Source organism: Eriocheir sinensis, chromosome 1, assembly GCF_024679095.1.
Source record: "Eriocheir sinensis breed Jianghai 21 chromosome 1, ASM2467909v1, whole genome shotgun sequence".
Classification (NCBI taxonomy): domain Eukaryota; kingdom Metazoa; phylum Arthropoda; class Malacostraca; order Decapoda; family Varunidae; genus Eriocheir; species Eriocheir sinensis.
Window position 1 is genome coordinate 29701167 of NC_066509.1, and position 24328 is coordinate 29725494.

Consider the following 24328-nt stretch of genomic DNA (forward strand, 5'->3'; position numbering starts at 1 on the left):
TGTGTGTGTGTGTGTGTGTGTGTGTGTGTGTGTGTGTGTGTGTGTGTGTGTGTAATAATAATAAATGTTGTGTGAGAGGATTACACAAATTGATGGATATACAGATAGAGAGAAAGATAAATATGCAGATGGATAGATGATAAAGTAGATGCTTGAGTAGAAAAGTTTATGTACAGATGGATAGATCAATGAATATTAGAAAGAAATACAGACAAATAGACAGACCAAAAATATATAGAACTTCATTCTCAGGTGACAGGAGGCTCATGTCACATCAGGAAACTGGTCAACAGAGGCTAATGCCACCCTTTAAACTCTCTTTCAAGATCGGCTCACTGCTCTCGGTCTTGTCTTCTTCATTATTAGAACAAGATAACGTGACGCCTCTACATTAAGGATATAGATAATCGTAGTAACCACAAGTAGTTGAGTGGTTACTAAATACGTAAAAACAAGAAGCAAGGAAAATACGAAAAAATATGAAGGATCGGAAAAAGTTGGAAAGAATATGACAATAGATGGACGACATTCGGGAAAAGAGATAGTAAAGGGGAGTTGAAAACAAGGCGATGAACTAAACTGAAATCTGCAACTTCCGCGAGGCCTCACCACACGGATGAGCAGCAGGACAGTTCCACCTCGCGCCGCCCCTCGGAGCAGCGGTATGGCTAATGCAAGAAGCAGTTCCGCGCGCTGGGCCCCGAGGCCACGCCGGAGGGATGGGACTGAATACAGAAGCAGGACGTGGTCAGGGAGGGAGCCCGGGAGGAAAGTTTAACAGAATAAACTGAAAGGTTAGACGTTGAGACTAGCAGAGTATCTCACAGGCGTCAAGGCTCCAGAGGGGAGGGGGTCATTATTTTATCGTTGGTGAAATAAAGGCGCTGTTTATCACTAAACTCCAATAATATTACTTTTCAGAATTTAGAAGGCTTACTAAGCAGTATAAACTCTTCGGTCAAATAAAAGAAGGTTTGGTTTATTCTAGAAGTTAAGGTTCAGTAGTTTGTGTTTCTATCGTTGGCGAAAGAGACATAGATTTGGTAATGACTCGGCTATTAATATTGTTGCTTATTAGAGTTTTAAAGGTTTATTAATCTATGTAAGTTGTTCAATCGAATAGATGGTTTGGTTCATTCCAGAAGGAGAATGAGTAATAGTTTTGTCGGCGGTGAAAGAAAGTGACAGGGTGCTACTAATCAGTAAAATATATTAATACTACTTTTTGGGTTTTAGAAGGTTTGTACGCTCTGTAAGCTCTTAGTCAAACAAGCAAAGGTTTGCTTAATTCCAGAAGTCCAATAGAATATTTTGTTACAGTAAAAGGGAGACGTTGCTTCAGCAATTTTTAAACTCTATTAGTACGTATTGATGGTTGTTGGGATTTAAATTTGCTACACCTTAGTCAAATAGGTTAAGGTTTGGTTTACTCCGTGAGCTGAGCGTCCAATAGGTCGAGGGTGCCGATGGCTGCCAAAGGTGCAGTAGACTTTAGTTCATCAGACTACGGGTTAGGTCCTCAGTCCAACACAGTTGGCCTGTAAGCTTCCAAAACCTATGAAAAACTACGAAAAACTATCCAAAAACTACGAAGATTCCTGGTAGAGCTAGAGCTAAAAAATGCTGGCAGAGATGCATATAGACCTGAGTTCATGCAAATTTAAGGGACAGTTCCTCGTCCCAACACAGCGTGTTAGTGAGCTTCGAAAAACAAAGAAAAATACCCCAAAACACGACAATTCCTGGTAAAACGTTTGGTGATCAGAAAAATCAAACAAATTTAAGGAAGTTGTGCAGGAACTCTCTTTAGCACCACGCGCTTAGTAAACAACCTGACCATTACGGAGAGCACAGGCTGGGTCAGTCTGGTCTGGCCGCTTACATGAACGCTGGAATTGGATTGTGAAATTGGTTCTAGACGTAAAGGAAAATGATGTGGCTATTGGCGATCACGAAAAAGTGCTGCAGAGTTTCCGGGAGGGTTCAGAGTTAAGGATCGGGTGGGGGACTTTAGCGATTCAACAAGAAACTAATAGCATTCTTATGTGGCTGTCGGGAAAGAATTTAAGTTATAGGAAGGAGGAAACACAGACGAAGGTTCGATGTTCTTCAGTCTACCAGTAGAAGGGATAAAAGAAAAAAAATATATTGGTAAACTCTTGCATTTGGAAGTTGAAGAGCATTAAGGATGAGTTAGGGCATAAGTTTTGCGGAGTGAGGCAGCGGAGGGGAGGAAGGGGGGAGGTGACGGGACGCAGATGGCACGTTGAGAAGAACAGTTGCAATGAAAACAGCGATAACAGACACGCAGCAAGGGAACCAACGACATAACGAAAATATAAAAAAAAAAGTTAAATCAGAAGCAAGGAAAAGTGAAAAGGAAGAAGGAGAAGAAGCAGACTAAAAAAAGAACATACGAATAATTTAATGGATGAAGGTGTTGATATATATATATATATATATATATATATATATATATATATATATATATATATATATATATATATATATATATATATATATATATATATATATATATATATATATATATATATATATATAAACAAGTAAATAAGTGAATAATGATAACGACTAACTAATATAGTAATAATAACCTAAACTCCTCCATCATCTCATCCTCCACTATTTTCCTTCTCTCCTTTCTTCCTCCTTCCTCCTCCTCCCCTCCGTCCTCTTCCTCCATCTCTGTTCATTCAACTTCCTCCTCCTTCCCGTCAGTCTGGCAATAACTCCCTCATGTTGACGGAAGAGAGAGAGAGAGAGAGAGAGAGAGAGAGAGAGAGAGAGAGAGAGAGAGAGAGAGAGAGAGAGAGAGAGAGAGAGAGCGAGAGATAGAGAGAGAGTGAGAGAGAGAGAGAGAGAGAGAGAGAGAGAGAGAGAGAGAGAGAGAGAGAGAGAGAGAGAGAGAGAGAGAGAGAGAGAGAGAGAGAGAGAGAGAGAGAGAATATTTTCATGGATATTCAGATCACACGAATTCTTGGTTCATTCCCTGCTTGAAAGTGGTTTCGGTGTGTGTGTGTGTGTGTGTGTGTGTGTGTGTGTGTGTGTGTGTGTGTGTGTGTGTGTGTGTGTGTGTGTGTGTGTGTGTGTGTGTGTGTGTGTGTGTGTGTGTGTGTGTGTGTGTGTGTGTGTGTGTGTGTGTGTGTGTGTGTGTGTTCGACCCCTCTTACCCACCCACTCTCTCTCTCTCTCTCTCTCTCTCTCTCTCTCTCTCTCTCTCTCTCTCTCTCTCTCTCTCTCTCTATCCTCCTCTTCCTCTTCCTCCTCCTCCTCCTCCTCCTCCTCTCCTATTCTTCACCCACCACCCTTTCGTTCTCCCTGTCTTCATCTCCCCTTCTTCCCTCTTTTTCTTCCTCTCATGCCCTCCTTTTTTTTCCTATTACTTCTTCCTTGCACCCTTCATTCCTTCTCATCCGTATTACCATTCCTCGTCATCTTCCTCCTCGTTCTTTACTGATTCATTTGTTCAGTGAGTCAGTCAGTCATTCAGTCGTTCATTATGGGATCAGTTTATTTCCTATTCCTACATTTAGTGCACCAGATATGTTAGTCTTTAATAATATTTTTTTATTACTTCTATTTGTGAGTAGATATTTTCAGTCCTCGTTATTTGTTTTACTACTTTTATTACTATCACTACTCCTACTGCTACCAGAAATCTTATAAATGTATATACTCGTATAACACCATTTGTAAGATCTTTGTCTCTACCGTCATTACTATATATTTTCATTTATATTTAACTTGGGTTTGTTTTTATTTTTTCAACATCCTCGTCCCTCATATTTAGCCTCGTATCCTTCCTTCCTCCTCCTCATTTTTTTCTTACTTGTTTACCGCCTTCACGCACTCTCTTCCCTTTATGTTTTTATTTGCAATCCTCGTCACTTCTTTCGTTCTTTTACTAGTTTCCTTCCTCTTTATCTTCTTTATTTCCTCATTCCTCTCTCCTACTTTTTTTGGCTTTATGTCCTTATTTATCCTTTCTTGCTTCTCTTCCTTCCTTCCATTCTTCCATCCACTGTTGCTATCTTTCTTCTTTCCTTCCTTTTCTCCTTCAATTCCTTTCTACCTCAGCCGGTCTTTCACTACTCCTCTGCCTCGGTCTTCCCTCCCTCCATTCTGTAATATTTGCCTCCATTACTTCACACTTTCCTCTCTTCTTCCCCTCCTTCATTCACGCATCATTTTTTTAATTCCAGTTTTTATCTTTCCATTCTCTGCGCCATAAGGTCGTCAGGGTACACGTCTACTCTAATGATGAGAAGAGTTGATTGATAAGGAAGTTGTAGTTTATATATATATTTACCGATGATGGACGCTGATTAATATCCATCAGGACTCACCTGTGGACGCGGCCAGGTGTGTGTGTGTGTGTGTGTGTGTGTGTGTGTGTGTGTGTGTGTGTGTGTGTGTGTGTGTGTGTGTGTTTATTTTTTATGTGTTTATATACGTATAATATTTTTTGACTATTTTATTTTCTTTTTCTTTTTTCATTTATATATTTTCTTGGATTTCTTATGTATTTTCTATCATTTATTTTTATATTGTTTCTTACACTTTCATCCCATTTTTATTCCTTTTCTTTCTCTTTGTTTCATTCTTTCTTGCATTCCCCTAATGATCATTTTCATTCATCCCTGCTCTTTTTCTTACTTTGTCTTATTATATTTTCCTTTTTCCTTCGTGTTATTAATTCTTTGCACTCATGTTTTTTCTTCTTTTTATTTTCTTCATATTCATATTTTCTTCCTTTCTTGTCTTGTCTCTCCTATTTATTCTTTTTTTCTTTCCATGAAGGAGTGAATATATTTTTTCCTCTTTTTAACTTGAATGAGTGTCTTATTTTTTTCTGAGTACCTTTCACTGAATTAGTTTTCAGTAGTTTGCTCGTAATCAATTCAACATAACTTTTATTTCATCATTTGTTTGTTTTGATATTTGCCCATGACAGACAGACAGACAGACAGACAGACACAAGCCCACAGAGAGACACATAGACAAACATAAACACAAACAAAAAAAGCCGACATACAGAAAAATCACTGCACATACTGAGAGACAGACATATGGACAGAAAGGCGAACATTTAAAGCGACGGACGTTTTGAATAGACAGACAAACAAATGTTGAATAAAGACAAACAGACAAACCTAATGCCTAAGAGAGTATTTCAATCAGTCAGTCAGTCATCCAGCCAGTCAGTCAATCAGAAAGTTATTTTTAAAAGTCGGTCATAAGGTCACCTAGTAGGCTATTAAGTCACTCAGTCAATTAGTCAGTATTTCAATCAATCAGTTATTTAGTTGGTCAGTTATCCAATTGATCAGTCAGTCAACTAAACTAATCATTTAGTCAGTCGATCAACCACTCAGTTAGTCCATCAGTCAGTCAGTCAGCCAGTCAGTCAGTCTATCAGTCAGTCAGTCCACTACTATAAAAAGGTAGATTATGAGAAAATATGCCGTTCAACGTTTTTATTTATTTATTTCAGTATTTATTTACTTGTTTACTTATTTATTCATTCAATCCTCCATTCATTCCTCCATCCATCCATCCATCCATTCATTCATTCATATGTTCTGTTTACTTTTCCTGCCCCGGCCCACGCTGACCCTAATTCCGCAAAGTTAGCGTCAAACAGTCAGTCAGCTGGTCGTTAAGTCTGTCGGTCAGCTGGTTGAACAGCTCGTCAGTCATTAAGTCAGTCATCCAGTGGGTGGATCGGTTAGTCAATGAGTGAGGGAGAGAGTGGGTGGACCAGTCAGTCAGTCAGTCAGTCAGTTAGTTCGTCGGTCAGTAGGTCAGTCAGTCAGTCAGTGGATCGGTCTGTCAGGGAGTGAGAGAGGGAGTGAGTGGGTCAGTCATTCATCCATTCATTCAGTCTGCCAGTCAGTCAGTCGGACAGTTTGTGATTGTAAGAAAAAATGTTATGGCTAGAGAAAAGTTGTAGTTTGTCATTATTATTATTATTATTATTATTATTATTATTATTATTATTATTATTATTAAAAATAATAATAATAATAATAATAATAATAATAATAATAATAATTACTACTACTACTACTGTTCATGTTCATTTTCGGGGGGCTGTTCTTTGTTTAAGTTGTATGTACGTATTTCTTTCCCATGATCACGTGCATATGTGCGCGCTCCCACACACACACACACACACACACACACACACACACACACACACACACACACAGAATAGCCTCAGTAGCCTTCATTGCATATTTCATTGGACGCGAAAAAGTCGAGTTTATTAAATTCTCCACACGGCCGTAACTCAATTGGCTCCGCCGTTCACTCAGAGATTAATTCCCGCCCAAAAATATTTATCGTAAATCATGAACATACATCAAAGCCATTTGCCGCGGCTGCCATGCATTGAAAGACTGTAATGGATCATGCGGCATAGGAAGAGTGTGGGAAGGATGGACAGACAGGGAAGGTGTTATTAAGTAACAGACAGGCAGACAGACACACAACAGACAGACAGACAGACACAAGTACAACAAGGCAGACAGATAAGCACACACACACACACACACACACACACACACATATATATATATATATATATATATATATATATATATATATATATATATATATATATATATATATATATATATATATATATATATATAAAGCAAATCTTTTGTTCTCCTCTTGCAATAAAATTCTCTCTCTCTCTCTCTCTCTCCGGCGAACCGTGAAAAATAGCCAATTAGGAAAGATAACGAAGGAGATAAGAAGAGCGACAACAAAGACACCACCACCACCATCAACAACAACAACAACAACAACAACAACAACAACAACAACAACAAATTCATAACTAGTACCACCATCACTACCATCGCTAAGAGCATAACTATCATCATCATCATCATCAGCAGCAGCAGCAGCAGCCCCCTCCCATCATCACTACAAACAACAGTAACAACAAGAACACCACTATTGCAATCAGATGGTATTAAGATCAAATGCGGAAATATTAAACAAAAGAAATAAAACCACATTTCATTCTCATATTTGATGGTAAAGGAGAGAAAACGTATGATTTTAACAGGAGGAGGAGGAGGAGGAGGAGGAGGAGGAGGAGGAGGAGGAGGAGGAGATGTAAGAAAAGGAAGGGAATAAAGATGAGCAGAAACAGGATCGGGAGGAAAAGGAGAAAGAGAAGCAGGTGAAGGGAGAGGAGGAGGAGGAGGAGGAGGAGGATAAGAAGAAAAGAGAAAGGAGAAAGGAGGATGAAGGGAAGAGAGAGACAACGAGGACGAGGAAATGGAGGAAGTAAGTGGGAGCATCAAAAGGAGGAGGAGGAGGAGGAGGAGGAGGAGGAGGAGGCCCTCGGGAGACAGGTGGAGATCGTGTAAGGTAATTTCTTTGAAAATTTTCAAGGATCGGCGGAGTTTAAAGGTGGTGGACGCCATTATGAGAGAGAGAGAGAGAGAGAGAGAGAGAGAGAGAGAGAGACCAATTGTCGAATAATATTTAGCTTACATTTTGTCATTCTTCACTAATCTGCGTTTTTGTTTCCTTTCTTTAAATTCATCAAATGGAGCAGTCCGTTTTGTCTCCCTTCTTTCTCTAACTATCAAATGGAGCAATTCTTTTTTTTTCTTTCACATATTTGCTTCTATTGTTCTTTTTCTTTTTGAAACACTTCAGTTGTTGGGCTAATGTGTCTTGTTTATTTACAGCATTTTCTTTGTTTTCTTACGCCTTTCTTTGGCACTTTTCCTTTAATAAATGCTCACTAATATACTGCCATTTGTCTTTGTTTATTGCAAGTTTCTTACAGCTTTGTTGATGTGTGTTTCTTTTTACATTACCAAATACTGTCTTTGATATGTGTTGTCTTTCTTTTTGTGGCTCTGTACTTTTACTTCTATACAAACTGTATATGTCGCCATCTCTTCTCACTTGCTTCTGTTTATTAATTATTGTCACACACGTTATCCCCTTCTCCTGTAATAGTTGTCCTGTGTGGTCTGCCTCGCCGGTCAGCTGATCCTGGTGATTACCTCAGTGTCGCCGAGCTCACTAACGATACCTTATTAACACTCTTCAGACCCAGTAAATCCTTCCTTGCTTCATTACTCACAAGAATAACAAATTATTTATGTTTATATTGATCTTTCACTCACACATCCTTTTTATGCTTTTTTCATATTGATTGTTTATTTTCTAGTATAAGCGAATAGTAAATATAGTAAATCCTTCCTTGCTTCATTACTCACAGGAATAACAAATTATTTATATTTATATTGATTTTTCACTCCCACATCCTTTTCATGCTTTTTTCATATTGATTGTTTATTTTCTAGTATAAGCGGAGGCTCTACTTTTCAGTGTGTTTAAGTCCTTCAATACCACACAGTCATTAATTTTACCACCGATTTTTTTTTATCTTTAAATATAAACATGATTGGTTTTGCTACTGATTTTTTTTTTTCATTGCTACTATCATTTTTTCTTTCGTTGATGGATGCAAGCGGAGCGCGGCCACTGAAAATATTTCCGTTCAGAAGAATGAATGACGCTGCGCCGTGATGGAAAACTACATGTGAAAGCCTCAGCTAGTAAATGTGTTGTGTTGGGCGCGGGGTGAAGGGAGGCTGGGCGGGGGGGGGGGGGCGGGCGGGCGTGCGATGGGTGGGTTGACACGGTGACTGAGAGGTGCAGAAACAGGGTAGGAAGGAGGAGAAAGTAGTGTGAGGTGGGTCAACAGGCTTGCTGGGAGGTGGATAAACAGAGTGGTCAATAAATGCTTAATTACGTACTTGCTTACTCTGTGTGTGTGTGTGTGTGTGTGTGTGTGTGTGTGTGTGTGTCTGTTGTGCTGTGTTGTGTTGTGCTGTGTTTGGGGGAGTGCGTGTTTTTATGTGAGGGGGTGGGGGGCTGCCGCTACCATCTGCTATTAGCCTAGCTTGCCGCAGCTTCCTTCTCTTTGAAGTCACACAACAAAATCATTTAAATGGCAACCAAAACCTTCCGCAAAGAGGAGATCCGACGTGCCGTCTACGGCACTTGCTTGGTGGATGCGCCCGTGGGCGGGTGCAGCGTGGAGGCCGCGCCCATCCGGGTGACGGTCAGCGTCCGCCGGCGCCGCGGGTGCTGGGGGAGACTGGCCGGCGCCTGGAAGGAGGCGGCCGCGTTTTCCTTCGTCGACAGGCCGCGGGCCCCCTTCTTATCCAACGCCTTCCTGGACCTAGAGCACGTCTTCCGGTACAGCAGCGAGGCGGACGCGGACGCAGCGCAAGTTAAGATCTGTCTGACGCTCCTTAGCGGCCAGACGCGCGTGGCCAAAGTGGGCCTGGAAGACTTCCTGGGCCAGCTGATGCAGAGCGGCCGCCCAGAGTGCTTCACCCTGTACGTCTACGAGGGGAAGGTCGCCCTGCTGCAGACCCGCCAGCCATCTCCGGAGGTTGTGACGGAGTGGCTGTTTGACGGGAGGGGAAATGACGCCCACAAAGGGTCAACTTACAAGGACCGTGCCTGCTATGACCCCGAGGTCACTGTGATAGACAATTGCCAAGAAAAGATGGACCCCAGTGACTCGGAAGAGAGTGCATGGGAAACCCCTGAGAATAACGTACAGGAAAGTGCATGGGAAACCGCCGAAGAAGACTCAGATGTGACTGCATGGGAAACTCCCGAAGAAGACTCAGATGTGAGTGCATGGGAAACTCCCGAAGAAGACTCAGATGTGAGTGCATGGGAAACTCCCAAAGAAGACTCAGATGTGAGTGCATGGGGAACTCCCGAAGAAGACTCAGATGTGAGTGCATGGGAAACTCCCGAAGAAGACTCAGATGTGAGTGCATGGGAAACTCCCGAAGAAGACACAGAGGAGAGTAAAGATAACTCAGGCGAGGAGAGTGGACTTGACACTGCTGAAGACACAGATAGGGAGAGTGGATGGGAGTCTGACGATGAAGACTCAGAGGAGAGGGTGGCTGACGAGGACACGGAGGAGAGTGGAGGGGAGGCTGATGACAGCACAGAGGAGGAGACTAGATGGGAGTCTGAGAACGAAGACTCCGAGGAGGAGAGTGAACGGGAGACTCACGGAGACTCGGATGAGAGTGGATGGGAGACTCTTGAAGAAGACGCAGAGGAGGAGGCTGGGCGAGGCAATGCTGAAGGCACAGAGGAGCGTGGCGGCGGCCGCAGCTTCCTGGCGAGGCTGGTGGCGGCGTGGCGGCACAACCGCCTCGCCCTGCTCCTGGCCGCCGCTGCGGTCTTGGTCTCGCGGGTGCCACTCGCTGACCCTGACGAGTGGCGGTGGGGCGGCGGCGGCGGGGGGCCCCAAGATTGTGTTACTGTTGCATTTCTCATTCTTATTTACAACTCTTATCTATTATCCTACCGGTACAATTTTTCTACGTACGTACAAACAGAATGGGAAGTAGTAGTAGTAGTAGTAGTGGTAGTAGTAGTAGTATGGGGCGGGATGATGGGGTGGCAATGAGGTGGTGATGGGGCTGGAAGGAGTAAATTGATAGGGGTTTAATTTGGATGTGACGAGTTGTTGAATGGTTAGAGGGTTGGTGGGCTTGTCAGTCGACGTGGTGGGTTGACGTGGTGGCTGGGAGGTTGTGATGGGGCTGGAAGAAGTACGTTAATATGTGGTTCATTTTGAGGTGACGGGAGTTTAGAGGTTTGGAATAGTTGAGAGGGTTACAGAGTGGCGTTTAGAAATGGTCCCAGTCAGATTGATAGGATTTTAGGCTGGTAGAAGTTTGGACATGACATTCCAAGGGATTTGGGCTGATAAAAGCTTCATTAAAGTTGACCTGACAGTGTAACTAGATTTATAGTTTGGCATTATATTGGTAGTAGTGTTATTAGACGAATTAGGGGGTGAAGTCAGGGTCAAGGTGATTGGAGAATAATGAATTTACAGGAGATTTGGGCAGACAAGAGCTAAAGGTTGACCTTATAGTGAAAGACTTTGCACCATATTGGCAGAAGGGTTGGTGGCAAGAAAGATTAAAGAAAAACAGGCTGGAGTACATGTAGTTGGGGGTTTAGTTCGGCAGAAAGTTAATGATTGACAGGAGATTTAGACAGACAAGAGGCTTTAGTTGACCTGCCTGTAAGGTCATATTGGTTGAAAGGTTGGTTGACAGTGGGAAAGACGTTTAGGGGGAAGGGCAATAGTTTGACAGAAGTTTAGATCACCGTAAATATTAAACAAAGCGTCGACAAGGGATTAAGTTTAGCCTGATAACAGCATGTGTTAGGAAGGGTGTTGGAATCAGATTAATCACAGAAGGATTGTGTGTGTCGAGTAAAGGTTAAGAAGAGCTGCTCCGATGGGGCTTTAGGTTAAGAATAGCCAACGAGACTCCAAATAAGACAAAAAAATATCAAGTGTATTTTGTTATTTAGTTAGCAGGAAAATGAGTGACCGTAAGACTAAAAAAGCTTCGTTAACACTACTTCAAACAACAACAACAACAATAACAACAGCAACAACAGCCTCTCACCTCCCTCCTCCGCCACCTCAGAGTAATGATACATTGCTCTTCATCCTCCTTTTCCTTCCCCTTCCTTCCCTTCCCCATCTCTCCCCCTCCACCCCCCTCCCCCTTCCCCATCCATCTCCTCCCACCTCTCTCCTCCCTTTCTTCTCCACGTCCCTCTGCCCCTGCCTTGCTCTCCCCTCCCTTCCCTCTCGTTCCCTCTCTTCCTCCTATTCATCCTCATTCCCCCCCACCTCCCATCGCCTCATTTTTCACAGCTTGGTCAGTCATAAATCCCGCGAGGCGAGGCGGCGGAGGTCACGGGGTCAAAAGGCACGTGTTTATTACTATTATTATTATTATTATTATTATTATTATTATTATTATTATTATTATTATTATTATTATTATTATTATTATTATTATTATTATTATTATTATTATTATTATTATTATTATTATTATTATTATTATTATTATTATTATTATTATTACTGGAGTTGTTGTAAAGATCGTTTCTTCCCCAATTTTTTAGTTTTGTTTTCCTTATTGTTTTTTTCACATATTTATCTATCTATCTCTATCTATCTTTATCTTTATCAGTCTATCTTCCTTTTAACAATATTATCCTTTGGTCTTTTTTTGCGTTGGCTTCACTATGTCATTTTTGTACTTATTGTTATACTTATTTATCCACTTATTTATGTATTTATTCATTTTTTCGTTAAGTTAGCTCGTTAATTACCTAGCTATATAATTACTCCGTCAACCATTTACCAATCTCCTCATGACAGCATTTCTCACACGTACTGAGGCAGCGAGATGCGGACGAGGAGAGCCATCTTGAGGGGGTTAGCGGAGGGGAGACAGGCGGGGCAGCCTCACACCTCATACCTGCTCTCCCTCCCTCCCTCCCTCTCTCCGTGATGCAGTGTTTCGGGGCCACACAGACACGCTGCTTCGGCCGGGTAAGTACTTGAGGCTCTGTTCTGTTCTGTCCCGTGCTTGTAAAGGCTGTAGCAGGAAGGTTGAGGGTGGACCGTTGCTGTGCTGAGGTAAAGGGTGAAAGGAAGGATCCAAAGTGTTTTTACGTTTAATATTAATGGCTTTATGGTGATGGGAATGTGGATTAAACCTCATGCTCTTCACGCCTCCTCCTCCTCCTCCTCCGTCTCCTTCTCCTCATCCGTCTCCTCCTCCTCCTCCTCCTCTTCCTCTTTCTGTCGTATCTTCCCTATTATCCTCCTCATCTGCCCTCTGTGGTTGTTTTCATCGTCATCCCCTTCTTTTATTTTTGTGTCTTCTTCATCTTCCTCCCCTCCATCCACCTCATCCTCTTGCTCCTCTTCTTTATCATCAATATTATTATCCTCCTATTCGTAACCCTCCTCTCTCTCTTTACTGGTTTTTTTTGTTTCATTTTTATTCATCTTCTTCATCTCTTGTCTCCTTCTTCATCACCCTTCGTTTCATCTCCTCAATACACTTTCTTTTACCAAATCTTATTTTGGTCTTCCTCATCCCCCTTTTTTTTTTATCATATTTCATTTTCTATTTTCCTCATCTTCCTCAATTCTATGCTCGCTTCTATTATTCCCCCTCTTCCACCTTCTCCTCCTCCTTCTCCTCCTCCTCCTCCTCCTCCTAGTTAGTTCCTACCAGTTGTCGCAGTCAGGTCACGATGCCGTATGCCGCTCGCCATCCCTGCCACTCCTGCAGAAGGAAGTTCACGAAGGACTTCCTCAACAAGGAGAACGATGAGTATACTGTGTGTCTTCTGTGAAACTGAACACATAGTAAGTGTTAAATTAGAAGCGTTAGATAGTAAATTACGGTTTCTGGAGGGGGTGCTAGGTTTAGATGGTGCGAGTGTCAGGGAGGGAGATTTCAAGGTTGTTGAAAAGGTAGAGAGATTGGAAGACAGAGTGGGTGAGGTAGAGAAGAAGGTAGATACATTAGATTCCTTCCAGCCTGTTAGAAAAGGGGGAAAGGTTGTAGCAGTAGATGTTAGTTACAATGGGGTCGTGACGAGAAACAGGTTTCAGGTGTTAGGAGACCAAGTTGAGAATTATCCTAGCATCGTTCTTGTCGGGGACAGCTTAGTTAGACAGCAGGACCGTGAGTTTTGTAGGAAGGGAACGAGGCGTCGCCATGTTGTTTTCCCAGGAACCAGAATTGAGGACGTAGTTGAGAAGGTTGACGACTTAGTCGGTACTACCTCAGAGGAGACAATATTTGTCTACGTGGTAGGAACAAACAATGTAGCGAAAGGTAGGTAGATCAGAGGAAATTGTAGACAAATATAGGAAATTTGTCGGAAAACTAAAAGAAAGCAGGAGACGTTCTGTAGTGTGTGGTTTGATCCCTCGCCATGATGTTAACTCCTTCATTCTCAGTAGAATGCTAGGGATAAACGAACGTGTCAGGGATTTGTGTAATAGTAAGGGAGTTATGTTTGTGGACGTATGGGATCATTTTATTCAGGACAGAAGCCTGTTTGCAAACGATGGCCTTCATATAAATTGTGTGGGCAAGGCGAGGCTAGGCAGAGTGTTAGATGAGGAAATTTCGAAAGAGCTAAGACAGGTGCAGCAACGAGGTGAGGTAGCTTCCGGCTTAGCCGGGAGGAAACCACACCCTGATAGTGAGGTCAGGCCGCAGGTGTACAGTACTGCGCAGGATGTCAGGTCACCAGACCCACAGGTGAGGGGTACTGAGGTAGCAGTGAGGTCAACAGCCACGCAGGTGGTTGGTGAGGTAGGGGTAATTGAGGATAGTCAGGTCTGACGCGCTATTCCAGTGAAACGACAGTTGATAGATGGCGCACACTCGACGAATAATTTAAACATCTTTTAAGTAAATGCCCGTAGCATCATTCAGAAGCGTAGCCACTTGATAATACATGCAATTACTGAAAAACCCGACTTCATTTTGACCACGGAAACATGGCTGAATATGCGCGATAAACATCACTTTGGTGAAGTAGCTATAAATGGCTACAATGCGTTTGCAAAGTGTCGTTTACACAAAAAAGGAGGAGGTGTAATAATATATGCGAAAAATAATTTAGAAGTCATTCAGCTAAACATTGCCGAAACAGAGGCTTATGATTCATTGTATGTACAAGCAACGATCAATAATGAAAAGTATGTTCTGGGCGTAATTTACCGACCTCCTAAATCAAATGATGACATTGATGGAAATCTCTCCGCAGAGATAAATAGAGTTATCAGAAATAAAAATACAATAATATGCGGTGACTTCATTAACCCCTCCGTTAACTGGAATGCACTTTCTGGCGACAGAGAAGGCGAGAGATTAATTAACTTTGCACAAAATTCATTTCTTAATCAAACTGTTACCATGCCGACACGTGGAAATAATATTCTTGATTTAATCTTCGCGACCGATAGTTATCTCATAACTGCCTGTGAGGTAGGCGAGCCATTTGCAAGCAGCGATCACAACATAATAAGATGTGCTTTGAATATTGAAACAAAAGCACGAGCAAACTCACTCTTAATACCTAATTATAGTAAAGCAAATTTTACGGACCTAAAAAGAGAACTGGCTTCAGTAAATTGGAATAATTTGCTCAACAACGTCAGCGTTCAAGAAATGTATAATCGTTTTACTGCACAAATCACAGCGAGCGTAAATAAATTAATTCCACTCAAGCCACGAAGGACTGATAATCAAAAACCGTTGTGGATGAATAATTACCTACAAAAAATCATCGTCGAAAAAAGAAAACTCTATAAGAAATATAAACTGACACATAATCCACAGGATCATACTAATTACATCAATGTCAAGAGAGAGTGCGAAAGGAAAATCAGAAAACAGAAACGCGAATATGAGATGAAAATATCACTTGATGCCAAGAAAAATTCAAGGTTATTTTTTCAGCTACATAAGAAACAAAAAAAATGTTAAAAATAATATCGGCCCACTACTATTAAGTGGCAATACGATTAGTGATGATAAAGGCATGGCGTCGGTCCTAAATTCAACCTTTAGTAGCGTATTTACAAAAGAAAACATGACAACGATTCCAGCCCCAAAGAAACATTTTCAAGGGCCTGAAGAACATAAGCTTGCATTGACCGACATTGATATCAGCGAAGTGCGTGCGTACCTGCAGAAAATAGACCCAAATAAATCTCCGGGCCCCGATAATTTATCTCCTCGCGTGTTGAGAGAATGTAGTCAACAGCTAAAATTACTCATAACATTAATATTCAACAAGTCATTAGCACAGGCCAGTGTGCCTCTCGAGTGGAAAAAGGCCAATATTACCCCGATCTTTAAAAAAGGAGACAAAAAACAAGCCAGTAATTATCATACTATCAGCCTCACGTCTGTCCTAATTAAACTATTCGAAAAAATGATCAGGGATAAAATGATCACTTTCCTTGAAACAAATGATCTGATAACTGATAGTCAACATGGATTTCGTAGTAATCGGTCTTGCCTTACCAACCTATTAACCTTTTTCAACGATGTTTATACATGTTGGGACGCCCAGCCCATATGACGTAATTTACCTAGATTTTCAGAAAGCGTTTGATAAAGTTCCTCACGTTAGGCTTATTTCTAAACTGCGTTCCCACGGTATAAACGACCATCTATGTGCGTGGATTCATGACTGGCTCACCAACAGAGAACAACGTGTAGTTCTTAATGGTGAAGCATCGGATTGGCAACCCGTCACCAGTGGCGTGCCCCAAGGTTCGGTCCTGGGGCCAACACTATTCATAATTTACTTGAACGACTTAGAAACTAATATCCTATCAAAAGTAGCCAAAATCGCCGACGACACAAACTAGGAGGTACGGTAATGAACAGTCAAAGTTGCGAGAACATTCAATCAGACTTAATAAGACTTGCCGACTGGAGCGAAAAATGGCAAATGAGTTTTAACGTAGATAAATGTAAAGTAATGCACATAGGTGAAAAAAATCCTAACTTTAAATATCAGATTCAAGGACATGAGCTGAGCGAGGTAAATCAAGAAAAAGATCTTGGTGTCATTATCAGTAACACTCTTAAAATGAGTGATCAATGTTCTGCAGCGAGTAAAAAAGCCAATATGATGTTGGGATTAATCTCAAGAAACTTTGATTATAAATCACTCGAACTTATGAAGAGGTTATATTTAGCATTTGTAAGACCACACCTAGAATACGCCGTTCAGTTCTGGTCATCGAACAATATCAAAGATCAAGTTTTGCCAGAAAAGATACAGCGACGAACAACCAAACAAATTCCAGCGCTCCGAAACTTGCCATATGACGAGCGTTTAAAGCGTTTAGATATGTTTTCCCTAAAAAAGCGAAGGATAAGAGGGGACTTAATTGAAGTGTTTAAAATCCTTAATGGATTCGACAACATTAACCCGGATAGTCTATTTCAGAGAGACACCAACACAAGAACACGCAGCAACGGTATGAAGTTAAAGGGAAATCGATGTAACACATTGGTGTACATAATTTTTTTCAATAACAGAGTCGTCGATCACTGGAATGGACTACCACCGTCAATAGTTAGCGCACAGAGTATCAATAGCTTTAAGTCTTCTTTGAATAAGTATTTCAGGGATATAAGATTATACTGACCCTTTTTCGCATGTTTTCGGACAGATTGCAGCAAGACCTCAACCTCTATTCATATAATTCTCCCCCACAACCTAGATTGCAAGTAGCGAAAGTCAACAATAGAGTAAAGCAACAGTTAATGTCCGCATGACAGGTGGAGTGAGGTGTGGGTGCAGTAAGGTGACAGGTTACTGGTGCCGTGCCTAGTACCGCCGGTAAAACGAGGATCAAGCCTCCACCTGTGCCCCTGAAACTACACCTCACCCATCGTGAGTATTAGGGGGGATTCTGGGGCTGCCCTGTGAAGGCCACTCGGCCTCTTCCAGCCTCCCTGTATTTCTATGTTCTTATGTAATGAAGTCATTTTCCCCCACAGCTTAGGTTACCAGTATTGTAAGTTAAGGGTAGTAATTTCCTCTTAATTCTCTCTTTACTGTAAAATTTCCATGGCCCTTTTTTCCTTAAAGGTACATGGTGTTCACTTAACTATTTCCTGCCGGCACGTTGCCGGAGGGAGAGGTGGGTGGGGAGGAGCCTTCATCTATTCTGTCCTGTCCTACCACACGTAGCTTACTAGTAGTAGTGGTAGTAAACGGACACCCTCGTCATATACCGATAGGTCTTCTGGTGTCTGTTCTTCCAATGTATTCCTATTTATTCCTCCTCCTCATTCCCCCCTTCTTTCCATCGCCTCATTTTTCACAGATTGGTCAGTCATAAATTCCGCGAGGCGAGGCAATGGAGGTCACGGGATCAAAAGGCACGTGTTTATTATGTTATTATTATTATTATTATTATTATTATTATTATTATTATTATTATTATTATTATTATTATTATTATTATTATTATTATTATTATTATTATTATTATTATTATTATTATTATTATTATTATTATTATTTTTATTATTATTTTTATTATTATTATTATTATTATTATTATTATTATTATTATTATTATTATTATTATTATTATTATTATTATTATTATTATTATTATTAGAGTTGTTGTAAAGATCGTTTTATCCCCAATATTTTAGTTTTGTTTTCTTTATTTTTCTTTCACATTTTTTTTTATCTATCTATATCTATCTTTGTCTTTATCGGTCTATCTTCCTTTTAACAATATTATCCTTTGGTCTGTTTTTGCGTTTCCTTCACTATGTCATTTTGTCATTATTGTTATACTTATTTATCCACTTTTTTTATGTATTTATTCATTCATTTATTAAGTTAGCTAGTTAATTACCTTGTTATATACTTACTCCGTCAACCATTTACCAATCTCCTCATGACAGCATTTCTCACACGTACAGAGGCAGCGAGCGGCGGACGAGGAGACCCGTCTTGATGGGGTTAGCGGAAGGGAGACAGGCGGGGCAGCCTCACACCTCACATCTGCTCTCCCTCTCTCCTTCCCTCCCTCCCTCCCTCCCTCCGTGATGCAGTGTTTCGACGCTAAACAGACACGCTGCTTCGGCCGGGTGAGTACTTGAGGCTTTGTTCTGTTCTGTCCCGTGCTTCTAAAGGTTGCGGCAGGAATGTTGAGGGCGGACCGTTGCTCTGCGGAGGTAGAGGGTGAAAGGAAGGATTGATTATAGCGGTAACAGTGGCTGTTGTCGTGCAGAAGTAGATGTTGTAGTAATAGCCATGGTGGTTGTGGTGGTAGGAATCGTAGAGTTGCGTTGTTCTTGTTGATGTTAGCTTTTCTGCCAGCCTCGGTCCACACAAGGCTGCATGTACCCAAGATATTTCTACCTCCAAAGATCTCGCCTGTACCCGCCACACCACCGTTGCTGCGTCGCTCCAAGAAAATCCTCCCCAGCCTCCAGGAAGCCATACCCGTTGTCCCTGGAACAGCTTGACAGGCCCAGTACCTATAACGTGTTCACCAGCATGACTGAGCCTGTCCTCGGCGTCTGGTGTCGTAAGACAATGGGGGAGGTGAAGCCTCGTCACACTGCCACCTCTTCATCTTCCACCTTGCCAAGCATTCACACACCTACGCCCTCTCCACTACCACTGCCAACCCTGCTATCACTTCACCCATCCACCCTATCCTCCGCATCCCTTACATCCACCCATCCACTCACCCACCCACCCTGTTTTCCACTTTCCATGCCTCTTACTACCCTTCCACCTTTCCACCCACCCTATCACCTAAGCCACCTCCCCCTGTGACTCTTCCACCTTTTAACCCTTCCACCAAAACCTTCACTCCACCTCCTCCCGCCATCCTCAACCACCCCCTCCCTTCCACCACCCTGGCACCCACTCCCCAACCCCACCCTGCCTCCCACTCCTCTCCCTCTCAAGTCAACTGCCACCACCTCACCTGCCATGCCTCCCCTCCCCTCCCTCCCCTGCAGGATCCGCCTGCATGTTCCCTGAATGATGAATATTCCTGGAAAATGTTGAAAAATGTGCAAACGATCTGGGGCCTTGCTCGTGTGTGTGTGTGTGTGTGTGTGTGTGTGTGTGTGTGTTGCTATCGGTACTTAAGTTTGATTGCTCGTATACTCACATATGAATTACAGATGCATTAGTAGTAGTAGTGGTGGTGGTGGTAGTAATAGTAGTAGTAGTAGTAGTAGTAGTAGTAGTAGCAGTAGTAGTAGTAGTAGTAGTAGTAGTAGTAGCAGCAGCAGTAAGAGTGTTGGTATCCCTGTTATTCATATCATTGTTCTCTCTCTCTCTCTCTCTCTCTCTCTCTCTCTCTCTCTCTCTCTCTCTCTCTCTCTCTCTCTCTCTCTCTCTCTCTCTCTCTCTCTCTCTCTCTCTCTCTCTCTCTCTCTCTCTGTAAGTATATTTTTTGGCCTTTTTGTCTGTTTGTTGCTGTTGATGTTATTGTTGTTGTAGTCATTGTTATTGTTGTTGTTGTTGTTTTGTTGTCACCTGCATTTTTACATTTCCTGAAACTCCCGTCGGTGTTTCCGTGTGTTGGCGAATATTTGGACGCCACTATGCAAAGTATAGAGAGAGAGAGAGAGAGAGAGAGAGAGAGAAGAGAGAAGAGAGAGAGAGAGAGAGGAGAGAGAGAGAGAGAGAGAGAGAGAGAGAGGAGAGAGGAGAGAGAGAGAGAGAGAGAGAGAGAGAGCGAGCGTGGTAATTGATATCGGCATTTACATCCATTGGGCAGGAACATTGGAGGAGAGAATAACAATCGTAACGGGAAGGAAAGTGAAGAGTGGCGGAAGTAAGAACAACGACGCGCACGTGAGGACGAGCAGGGAGAGGAGGAGGAGAATGTTAACACGCTGAGGTGATCAAGGTTGAAAGCCGAAGAGGAGAAGATAAGGAAGAAGGAAAACAAGAACAAGATCAGATGGAAGGCGGGTAATAGTTAAGAGAAGGCTTAGAGGAAAGTTTTAAAGAAAAAGAAGAAAGAGGAAGAGATAAAGAAAAAATAACACTATAATAAAAAAAGGAAAAGAAAAACACGAAATTAAATCAAAAGTTGTTATATAGATCCAAAGCCGTTAGCAGACTGTTGGTTTACTGGTACGATGGCGATGCAGTAGAGGCATTGGGACGAGTTTCTTTCTCGAACCGAGTCGTCCGCCATTGGAACAACTTTCCCTTCAGAGATAGTTAACGCGAAAACGATTAAAGCTTTAAAAATCGCATCGACCATTACTTTTTTGCGACAGGAGTGAACTGAATGTTCTTTGCTCCGTTCCGTGGGTCGGTGAAGCAGCAGCCTCGCCACACGCCTGCAAACTCTCTCCTGCCCGCTCTGCCACGCTTTCATCTTTCCATCTTTCCTCCTCTTACTCAAGGTAAAGAGAAGGGGAGGTAAGGTCACACCTGCCGCTCCGCGCAGGGTGTAACGTCACGTGAAATTAAGTTGTGGTAGAGTAGATACCGCGCGCTTGACTGGCGTATATGGTCGGCCGCCGGCCTGTATTGGTACAACAAATATTAGCACGGACGTCTAAAGAAACGTGTAAATTTAAAGTTAAAGAGAATGACAGGTAGCCTGGTCTATACTCAGTGATGGAAAACTAAGGTCTGCGACCAACATCTAATTTTGTGCCAGTGTTTATTCCGTTTACGGCATGTGACGACTACACACAAAGCCAACAGAATTTGCTCTTGATTAAGTATATTTTTTATATACTACATATTTCCATCCATTTCTTTCTAAGTTCATGATCCCTTGGCTGCCAATGAAACCGTATATTACCGTTTCGTTTCTCAGAAACTGATCGACAACCGCGCACAATAAAAAAAGTTGGCATAATGAAAGAAAATACACTTTAGGTAAGTTTCCCATTGAGTGAGGAGCTCAGGTCAGGAGGCTGGTGCTCGCGAGACTGACCTCTCTTCCATGCCGGGACCCCTCAGTCCTTCTTTCACTTGACGTAATCGCGGGGTTCGAACGTCCGCCTGCCTGGCAGCCAGCACGTTAATTAGTGGCTACAGATGAGCGCCGGACAGGTGAAGGGACAGGACGGGCGGCCAGCAGGTCAGGTAGCGCTGATTGCTGCTCTGTCTGCCTGTCTTGATGTCATAATTATCGGTCTGTTTGTTTTCAGTTGTTGTTTTTATGTCTGTGCCTGTTTCTCCTTTTTTGTGTTTGCTTGTCTTTTCGTTCATCTGTCTGTATCTGGGTTTGTCTGTCTGTCTGTCTGTCTGTCTGTCTCCCTTATCGTAGTACTGCATTTTTTTTTATCTATCTACATATTTTCTCTTTCCTCCCAATTTTTTTTTTTGTTCTTTCTTTCGTTCCTTTTCTTTCTTTATTTCCTTTTCCGTTCCATTAGTAATCCTCTCTCTCAAATTACTCTGTCCGTGTGCAATTCCTTTAGTGTGTGTGTGTGTGTGTGTGTGTGTGTGTGTGTAATAGGAAGCCACCTGAGAACAGACTAACAGACATACAAAGTTAAACAGACAAACATGCAAACAAAAACAAAGAAACAAGCAAACTAACAGAGAGAGAGAGACGGACGGACGTTTGGGTATATTATTTTCTCTCTAAAAAGCACACTTGTACACGGGCCGGTAATTAACCCTCCTCGCCTGCCCTCCGCCTGGCCACCGGACACGTGAACAAAAGCAACGCGGAATTAAATCGCCCGACAGCATCGGGAGCGGCGAGGGGAGGTGCGAGGGGAGGGGGGAGGGGAGGGGAAAGAACCTGAAGACGCGCAGCATGGATCAGAGTGTAACTAGGGACCTTGAGACAGGAAGATAAATAATGGTTGTGGTAGTAGTGGTAATAGTAATATAGTAGTAGTAGTAGCAGTAGTCGTAGAAAAAAAGGAGGAGGAGGAAGAAGAGGGAAAGGGAATGAAAGTTAAAGGCATAGAGAATAACGTTAAGGTGTGCAATGTGAGTATGTCTGGCAGAATCTAATTGAGATGAGGGGCTGCATATGTAGCAGAGGTGGTGGTGGCGGTGGTGGTGGAAAAGAGAACATGGAAACATGGAAAGACGGGCAACAGTTTCATTTCGAGGCTACCCCCCCCCCTCCCCCTTGGGCCCTACAGGCACATCGGTGCCTGCAGAACATATCCGAGCACCTCGGTATGTATACGTTCGGTTCACTCGTAACGCAACAAAGAAACGATCAATGTGATTTTTAAAGGAGTTGGTTGTTTCCTCACTGCATTTTGAAGGAAAGTTCTTCCACTGTCGCATCGGTTTGACAAAAAAAGTCTCTGCTCTGCACTACATCGCCTCGCTTGAATAGTTTGACCGGTGTTTCTGTTCTTGAGTCGGGGTGGACTCGAAAACTGGGAGTGATCGACGTTACTGAACTTAAGGTATTGGAAGATGTGAATCAAAATAATATTCTCTTGAGCGTCTCTCCTCCAACGTGAAGACCAGTTGCTTTAGTCTTTCAGTGAAGAGGAGAAGGAGGAGGAGGAAAAGGAGGAGGAGGAGAAGGAGGAGGAAAAGGGGGGGAGAATATATAATAGGAGTCAAGAGCAGAAATGAGATGTCTCAGCCTATCATACAGAGAGAGAGAGAGAGAGAGATGGAATCAATCCAATCAAAAGATACAGACAAAGAAACGCGCCATGACGGACTGGGGACGACTACCATCCAGGCCCCTCAAGCAAGCCTACCGGCACAATAGACGTAGACGTAAAAAAAAAAAAAAAAAAAGTGAACGAATGTCACAACACAACGTCCACATTACCTCCGGAAAGAACGAATGTTTCCGAATATTCAAAAGGTGAAGCGAAATACGGAGCTCAAATAACATCTGCCAGACGAAACTACTTAAAAGAAAGCAAGAAAAAACAAGCGAGCATCTGAGCATTCCGGTTAATGGCGCGATACTCTATTCACATTAACTGGACAAATAAGCTCCTCCCCTTCTCCTAAACAATCGCATACCATTGGCCAAGCCTCAAGCAAGCCACGCCCACTCTCTAACTCAGATTGAATGTGGTTGGTGGATGCTTCTTGCAACGTGGAAAGAGTATTATTTAGGCTGAAGGTACTGTGTCATGACATTAAAGAGGTGGTGATGGAGGAGGAGGAGGAGGAGGAGGAGGAGGAGGAGGAGGGGCAAGGAGGGAATCCTGTATGCATAGGAAGGGCGGTCGTCAGGGCGTGTTGTGTGTGGAGCTGACGATACGTGAGAAGTCAGGTCGAGGTGATGCTTATGCTGCAGCGAGAGAGAGAATGGAAGGGAGTGAGGCTGCGAGATGAAAGGATATCGTGTGGAGAGAAGGGAGTAGATAGCAAGCCAGGAGGAGGGGAGGGAGTGAAGGTGGAGATGAACATTGATAATGAGGGGAGGAAAGAAGAGAGGGAGTGAGGCTGGGAGATGAAAAGATGGCATGAGGAGTGATGTATGGAGGTGAACAGATGGTGATGGGGGAGGGAAGGATGCTAAAAGGAGAAGAGAGTGAACGTTGATGAGAGCAGTAGGAAGTGATACAGGTATATGATAATGATGTGTTAGGGAGCGGGTGAGGCAGAAAAGTAAAATCATGGGGGAAGAGAAAGATACTGAAGGAAGTTCAAGTGGGATATAGGAGAGGAGAGAACGAGGAAATTGAAAGGTGTAATAAAAGAAACGAAGAGGCATGGTGAGTGGAGGAAGTGAAAGAGACTGCAGGGAATGAAATAGAGAGATAAACTACTGTCAGAGAAGAAGGGAATGGAAGAGGAAGAGGTGGAAGAAAGTAATGAAAGAAACGATGGTGAGGAGAGTGAGAAGGGAGGCTGGTACACTAAATAAGGATGGTGAGGGAGAGAGTGA